The sequence below is a fragment of the Pygocentrus nattereri genome, chromosome 16, assembly GCF_015220715.1.
Source record: "Pygocentrus nattereri isolate fPygNat1 chromosome 16, fPygNat1.pri, whole genome shotgun sequence".
Classification (NCBI taxonomy): domain Eukaryota; kingdom Metazoa; phylum Chordata; class Actinopteri; order Characiformes; family Serrasalmidae; genus Pygocentrus; species Pygocentrus nattereri.
In genome coordinates, this window is record NC_051226.1 from 30,532,907 (window position 1) to 30,541,872 (window position 8,966).

Genomic DNA, 8,966 nt, shown 5'->3' on the forward strand with positions numbered 1-8,966 from the left:
CAACATGTCCATTGAAGTCTGCACCAATCACTAATCTCTCCTCTCTAGGGACACCATCTACGACTTCATTCATCTTACTCCAAAATTCTTCTTTCTCCTCTAACTGACAACCAACCTGTGGTGCATATGAACTGACCAAATTCAAAATTACACCATCAACCTCCAACTTCAGGCTCATGATCCTGTCTGATACATCCAGAACACTTTTCACAAGCTGCTCCTTTAGGATTATTCCTACTCCATTTCTCTTTATCTCTACACCATGATAGAACAGTTTGAATCCACCTCCAATGTTCCTGGCCTTGCTTCCTTTCCATCTGGTCTCCTGGACAGACAGAATATCTACCTTCCTTCTCTCCATCAAGTTCTCTGCCTTTACCAGTCATTGTCCTTATGTTCAGAGTCCCTACTCTAATCTCCACACTCCTGCCTTTCCTTCTCTCTCGCTGCCTTCTAACCCGCCTTCCTCCTCTCCTCTTTGATGGTCTTCGACCTACAGTAGTCCAATTTCCATCGGCACCCTGCTGGTCAACAGCACCGGAGGCGGTCGTTGTTAACCTGGGCCTCGACCGATCCGGTATAGCAATCATATCTGTGATCCGCATGATAGTTTTGGCACGTTTTACGCTGGATGCCCTTCCTGACACAACCCTCACCATTTATCCGGGCTTGGGACCGGCACCAGAAGTACACAAAGTACACCCCTAATGGCTGGTTTAAAATATTAATACAATTAATTAATTTTAATCATATTTATTTTTTGTATCCTATTACCTTATTTTGCTGATATTTAGTGGAATCCATTCTTCCACATACTTGTGCAGTTTCCTGTGCTACTGGCTGCCACATATCCCCAAAGCATACTAAGTTAATCTTAATGCTTGACAGTTGGCAAGGTGTTGTTTTCATCAAATGCTGCTCCTTTTTTCATCCTAATATATTATTGTGTTAATATCACTTTAGTTCAAAAGTTGACAAACTATATAATTTGGCCAAGGGTGTTCAGACTTTTGCAAACAGCTGTATGTATGAAAATCTCAGTAACATGCTGAAATAATTTGAATTTATTAACACACTCTATGTAAAACAATGCAATGGTTGTGGGTGGACCATGGATATGTCAATACATACACAGTAGAGGAAGAGAATTCAGCACTTAAGGTGTGTGCGGTGCTGATGCAGGCATTGATTTGTGCAGACACAGCTCAGATAATCTTCACAGAAAAGCACTCCCAATAGAATGAGATGCTCTGGAGCAGCTGCACCTGAACCTCAGGTCACCTAGTCTCAGCCTCAAACCCAGAAATTTGAAGAACATTCCTGAATTCCTTTCACAGGATGTATTCCAGTCCAGTAATTAGTGCAGACTATGAGGTCCTCTCCTATGCCAGATGCAGTTTCATCACAGCTCACTCTATTTTAATAATGCAGTCTGTTGCAGTTGCATCAGACCCAGATGCAGTTAAGAAGCTTAGACACACATCAGGGAAATGCATCTTTTCATCATAACATGTTTACACAAGGTAGAGGGCAACTGGCATTTTAAATGGCATAAGAACAAAAAATTAAGCAAAACACCAAACTTTACAGGAGAAAGTAAAATAGTAATAATGTATGTTCATTTAACAAGATTTCACTGAAGTTGTTTTAAGCCTTTTTTTGGGCCACTCACTGTGAAATTTACACACAATACAAATTACATTTACTGTGATGATACACTGATTTATTGTGTAGTATGGTATATTCTATATACAGTACTGTGCAAAAGTCAGGGACCACCCTTCTTTTATTTTCGGTCAAAATGAACTTTTAATACAATATATTAATTTTTCAGCATCTGCAAATATTTAACATGAAATACCAGAGAAGCCTCAACATCATAATATAGTTAAAATATATAAAATAATATAAAATATTAATATATAGTTTTTTTTTTAAGAATCTGTAGAGAATTTTCCACACTTCTAAAGTTCAATCTTAGAATTTTGCTTCTTATGATCCAAGTAATCACAAAATTTGGGCTGCCTGCTCACAGTGGAAGGATGGATGGAAACAGCTTCTCAGAACTATCTTTTTTCTTAATGGCTGTTTTGACTAGGCATTAAAAAATAAGGATGATCTCTGACCTTTGCACAGTACTGTATTTATGATTTAATGACTTAATCAATAGTAGAGAGTGTGTAGAGTATGGCAATAAAAAAAATCCTTTTTTCCTGAAAATGTCAGTGTGCTTTAAGGAAAGATTACAGTAACAGTGGGATACAACAGGCGCAGAACAGTTTTCAAAATGGCTCTCAGCAGTCTGACAGACCAACATGCTGAGACATTGCTAAGAGCTAAAATCCCATCGAGTTGCAAAGGCCTTGGTTTCTTCTTTTTTTCTCTTAAATAAGCAGTCATCCAGAGAAAACCAGCTTGCACACTGCTCTGAGGCCAAAAAACAGTGGAAATATTCTCAACAAATTTGAGATCACAGGAAAACAGTGGAATGGAAAGCTATGCACCAGTTCTACACAAAAGACCATTAACTGACTTGATGCAATTCAGTACACTCTGCAAATATTAAATGGACTTGGGGGACATATTTGCAATTGACCCCGGTGTTTTATTGCATTTCTGTTTTCTGACACACCAGGACAGGTCCTTTCCTAGCCAGCAGCGTCACACATTCCCATGGTCCCAAGGTCTTTTTCACGTAGTAGCCCGAGGTTGCGCAGCACCTCCAACAGTAATCTGTTGTCCGATATTAAGCAGGATCTGGAGATGATAGACATGTTCACCAGTGTGTCTGATGAACATCTTGGGTGAAATTATTTCACAATCTGACCAGAAGAAACAAAACCATTATGTTTTCAGGAGCTGAAGCAGCCACTGCAAAAGAAACGTGCTACCATGTTAGACCTTTGTCTGGACCTCAGGAAGATGGGACTGCAATTACGCTGCTGGCTGGGAGAGGGCAGCAAGCATAAATGTGGTCAACACAGGGGATTGAAGCTTCTCTAACATCTGCTCAACAAGCTGCACCACCTCAGATACAACTAAAATCCCAGCGTGAACTCTGGGACTGCTGCGCTTTTGTTTTGAATGAAATGTTGTTCAGTGACAGGACTGTAGACACAGCCATACAACTAGCAGGACTAACACTAGACCATGCGGACAGGATAGCAGCACTGACAGACTTCTTTTAAGACCATCACCATATGTGATAACCAGAAGCCATGGATGAGTGCAGAGGTGCATGTGCTGCTGGAAGCCTGGAGCTCTGCCTTCAAGGCAGATGACAAGGCAGCTCTTAGCACAAGAGCAACCTGTCACTGGCTATCAGAGAGGCAGAACACAGCTATGTATAGAGAATGAATTTACATACTCTAGACACCAGAGACACACGCCATATGTGACAGGGCATTCAGGCCATCTTGTGCCCAGACACACTGAACAATTCCTATGCACAGTTTGATACAGAACAACCAACCAGCGAGAAGGACCACCCCTCCTCCAACAACCTGGTAATTAGTACTCAGTCTATCCATGGTAGATGTTAGGCCAGGTGCTAGGGGCTGTGACCAGCTTGCAGATGTCCTAACCAACATTGTCAATTTCTCTCTGAGCCAGGGAGTTGCTCCAGAGTGCTTAAAAACAGCTGCCTTCATCCATGTTGACTATTTTTTGCCTCAATGAATATGCACCCATAGCACTCACTCATCATGAAGTGCTTTAAACTACAGAGCAGTCTGTCTGTCACACTGGGTCCATTTGAGTTCATGCATCACCCTTATCATTTTACAGAGGATGCCAAATCTTCTGCCATTCACTTCTTACTGACACATCATGGCAGAAAAGACAATTATGTAAATGCTGTTCATAGGACTTCCTGACTGAGAGACCTCAGTCTATCAGCATTGTTAAGAAAACTAAGAAGACCACCACATTGAAGCCTGGTGCTCCCCCTTGCTGTGTGCTCAGTCCCCTGCTGTTCACACTGCTGACTAATGAATGTGCTTCAAAGCATAGCTCAATTAACACCCTCTTCAGTTTGCTGATGACACTACATCATGGATGGTGGATTTATCAACAATGATGAGTCAGCGCACAGGGTGGAGGTGGAGCTGCTTGCAGACTGGTGCAGAGATAACACATCTACTCTATATGGACAAAAGTGTTGGGACAGCTACACATTACACCCACAGGAGCTTTTGTGATATCCCATTCTAAATTTTTAAACATTAATGTGGAGTTGGTCCAACGGCTTCCACTTTTCTGGGAAGCTTTCTGCAGGATTTGGATAGTGTCTGTGGGAACTTTTGCCCATCCATCCTGAAGAGCTTTTGTGAGGTCAGACATTGATGGGCCATTCAAATTCTTCCACACCAAACTCACACAACCATGCCTTTATGAACCTTGCTTTGTGCTCTGGTGCTCAGTCATGCTGGAACAGAACTGTCTAAAATATCTTCATATGGTGAAGCATTGGGATTTCTCTTCACTGGATCTACGGAGTGTAGGCCAACCCCAGAAAAACTACCGCATAACATTATACCTCCTCCACCAAACTTTATTGTTGGCATAATGCAGTCAGGCAGGTAATGTTCTCCTGGAATTTGCATCAGACTGCCAGATAGAGAAGAGTGATTCATCACTCCAAAGCATATGTTTCCACTGCTTGTGGTGGCGTGCTTTACACTACTCCATCAATGCTTAGCATTGTGCTTGGTGATATAAGGCTTGCAAGCAGCTGCTTGTCCATGGAAATCCATGTCATGAAGCTTCCAGTAGACAGTTTTGTGTGGATGTTAATGCCAGAGAAGGTTTGAAACTTACTGGTCAGCAGAATGTTGGTGACTTTTATACACTACATGCCTCCGCTTTGTAACTTTATGTGGTCTGCCACACTTCTAGTTTTTTTTGAAGATCAAAGATATGTTTATTGACTGCAGGACAACTCATGGTGATCACTCTTCATAACACATCAATGCTTCATCTGTGGAGAGAGTCAAAAGTTCCGTGTTCCTTGGGATGCACATCTCCAAGGACCTCACAGAGACCCTCAACACTAAACTGCCTAGCCAAGAAAGCCCAGTGCTAACTTCGCTTCCTGCGAAAGATGAAAACAGCAAATATTCTGTCCCCTTCCATCCTCACTACATTCTACATGGTGACAGTAGAGATCATCCTGACCATCTGTCTTATTGTCTGGTATAGGAATTGCACTATCACTGATGGCAGGACGCTACAGCGGATTGCAAGGACAGCTGAGATCATCGGTGTCAACACCATGAACACCTCCTACCACAAGTGCTGTATTGTGGATGACCCCTTCCACCCCTTTCATGGACTCTTCATCCTCCTGCCCTCTAACAGAAAGTACCGGAGCATATGTTCCACCACCATCAAACTATTTAGCAGCTTCTTCAATAAGCAAGGTGGGAGTTCATATTACTGAACACACTGATGCACCCTAACATCGACATAGTCCTATGTAATGTATATTGGATGGCCACAAATATGTGTTCAGTGGAGTCATGTTTAGGGCTCTTTGCAGGTCACTGGAGTTCCTCCACATCAGACTTATCAAACCATAAAGCTTTGTGCACAGGGTCACAGTCGTCCTCAAACAGGACAGGGCCTGTCTGTTACCACAAATTTGTAAGCATGTAATTGTCTGAAATGTCTTTGGATGCTATACCATTAACATTATCCTTCACAGGATTAAATGGGCATATCCAAAACTCTGAAAAAAGAGACCAGGACATTATGCCTCCTCCACCAAATTTTTCTGTTAGCACTATACATCCCAGTAGGTACGAGTCTCCTGACATCTGCCAAACCCAGATTCATCTACCAGACTGTCGGAGAGTAAAGTGTGATTCATCAATCAAGAGAATCCGTTTCCACTGCTCCACGGTCAGTTCTGAGCCCCAAAGCAGCCTAATATACACTGCTCAAAAAAATAAAGGGAACACTTAAACAACACAATATAACTCCAAGTAAATCAAACTTCTGTGAAATCAAACTGTCCACTTAGGAAGCAACACTGATTGACAATCAATTTCACATGCTGTTGTGCAAATGGAATAGACAACAGGTGGAAATTATTGGCAATTAGCAAGACACACTCAATAAAGGAGTGGTTCTGCAGGTGGGGACCACAGACCACTTCTCAGTACCTATGCTTTCTGGCTGATGTTTTGGTCACTTTTGAATGTTGGTGTTGCTTTCACACTACACGCCACGTTGCACCACAGACTGTCCAGGAGTTGGCGGATGCTTTACTCCAGGTCTGGGAGGAGATCCCTCAGGAGACCATCCGCCACCTCATCAGGAGCATGCCCAGGCATTGTAGGGAGGCCACACACAATACTGAGGCTCATTTTGACTTGTTTAAAGGACATTACATCAAAGTTGGATCAGTCTGTAGTGTGTTTTTCCACTTTAATTTTGTGTGTGACTCCAAATCCAGGCCTCCATTGGTTAATACATTTGATTTCCATGGATTATTTTTGTGTGATTTTGTTGTCAGCACATTCAGCTTTGTACAGAGCAAAGTATTCAATGAGAATATTTCATTCATTCAGATCTAGGATGTGTTATTTGAGTGTTCCCTTTATTTTTTTGAGCAGTGTAGTTTTTTTTAAGTGAACACATTAATCTAGAGTAGTTGATGTTTTATCAATCATTTTATCAATCTCATGCTTTCCAGTGTTAAATCTCACCATGTGACTGTGAGCAAGACAATTTCAACGCCACTTAGCAACAATCTGATTGGTTGCTGCTCAAAATACTTAGACAGCTTTACGGTTTTGGCACATTAACATTTCCAGTGATGATTAATCATTATTTTATGTACCTGTCATCAATTTAAACTTAATTTTATCTTGGCATTGTGTTTTGTTTGTGTCATCTTGATTTGTAGCTTGTGATCATAGAGTCAGTTTCTGAATTTTGTTCTGAATTCTTTACTTAAAAGTCCATCAACTGAAAGCAACCAATATAGATGCCACACACATTAAATACTGAATACTTAAAAAATAACAACTATTTTCATGCATAGCCCCCATTTTTAGGGGCTGAATAGCAATTAAACCAAAGGTGTATGTTATTTCCTCATTATTTTAATCACATGAAAGCAGATAAGGTCTTGATTTCAAGCATAGTATTTGCAATCTGTTGCTGTCTCATGACCAAAAAGCTGTTACTGCCACCGAAGCAAGCCATTTTTAGACTGAAACAGTAAAACAGCTGTCATGCCTCAGACAGATCCTTTCAGTGTCAAGAACTCAATCTCCCAAGATACACTGGGAGAACACATGACCTCCAGAGCGGACTCCATTTCCCAGGAGATGCTGAGTGATCAGTCACGCACCTGGTTCAGATCACGGATTACTGATTTTCCTACCCCTGTGTTAGGCAATCACATGACTTGCTATGAGTATAATTAAGCTAGAGCTTTAGCTTGTGCTCATTGTGAGGTATTGTTTCATCTATGAACTTGCTGAGTGGTTTTCTGATTCTCCTGATCTTGTTTTTGTGCCTGACCCTTAGCCTGTACATTTGGACCTTGTCTTTTGCCTTACCCCTTTGGTTTTGTTTGCCTGTTTTTGGATTCCTGGTTTTGACCTTTTTGCTTGTTTTGATTACCTCCCGTATTGGATTATCCTTCTGCTTTTGTTTGTCTTGTGTCATGATCACTCTGGTGATCGTTTATACGGTTTTGGTTTCGACCCACGCCTGCCTTTGGACTGCCCCACGGTTTCACGTAAATAAATCCAATCATTTTACTAATATCTGCATTCGTCTGACTGATACTGAATTCTTACAACAACAGGATGAATTCTGAAGTATATAGGGCTATATTATCTGCTGAGGTTTACCCAAATGCTTTAAAACTCATTGATTTGATATTCTGCCTCCCATCGCAGATGGCCAATGACTTAAAGCAACCCAAGAATTATAGAAGGCAAAGAAGTGGAATGTTCTGCAATGGTCAAGTTAGTCAACTAACCTTAGTCCAATCAAGCATGACTGTCACTTACTGAAGACAGAACTGAAGGAAAAATGCCCCAAGAATATGGTACTGAAGATGGTTGCAGTAAAGGCCTTGCAGAGCATCACCGGGTTCCAGACTTCGGTCAGTCATTGGCTGCATAGCTTTTGCAACCAAGTATTAAAAGTAACAATTTCATTTATGGTTTGTTTGTGAGTTTTGAAAAGCCTTCAATATGTGGTGGCAGAATGAAGGATGGCCGATTAAGTGAGGGAGGAGAACTAGGAGAACTTGGGTTGGAGTTCTGGGTAGCTAGAAGGCTGGAATCCCCTTAGAGCTGTGATATGACTAACATACGACTGAGGAAGGTTCCTTCCCTGCAACTTCAATTAGAACATAACTACGTTTAGTTAGTTAATTTACCACTGAACTCTTACGGTTGTAATTCTTTCTTTTTTTAAATGTACCAAATAGTTGATTTGGCCTCATCTAATCTATCTGCTATGTCTTTGGTGGGTTTGTTTTTTTTTTAGGCTTAAAGAAGGCTTGCTTTACTGGTAGTAACAGTTTTTTGAATGTCATTATGAGAGTAAATTAATAAGTAAAATAATCAGGACATAACATACAGCCGTATGTTATAGGCCCTAAAAGTAAGGGCTTGTGAATGAAAATAGTTGTAATTCAAACACCGTTCACCTACTTTAGATGTAAATACTCTCAAATGAAAGCTTAATTTGAACTCCAACATGCTGTGGTACAATACAAGTAAAATAATCCGAATATTTATGAACATGACTGTACATCACTCCCGTGGGTTTGTGCGTTGTGTGGGTCAACTGCTTTTCAGTAAATAAAACGAAGAAATTGACAACTTGTTTATTGCTGCTGCAAACCCAGAAAAAAATAACATGGAAGACAAGAACAAAAAGGATACGAAGATTTAAAAAGCATAATTTAAACTGAAATATAATGATAGCTGCATAAA

General features: G+C 40.8%; 1 long non-coding RNA gene across 1 annotated transcript; it reads left to right on the forward strand.

Annotated features, from left to right (window-relative positions):
* Positions 1-7,477: 7,477 nt before the first annotated feature.
* Positions 7,478-8,183, forward strand: LOC108431849. Its single transcript, XR_001858183.2, has 2 exons — positions 7,478-7,753; positions 7,917-8,183. It is a non-coding gene; the product is annotated as an uncharacterized LOC108431849 (long non-coding RNA).
* The last annotated feature ends 783 nt before the right edge of the window (positions 8,184-8,966 follow it).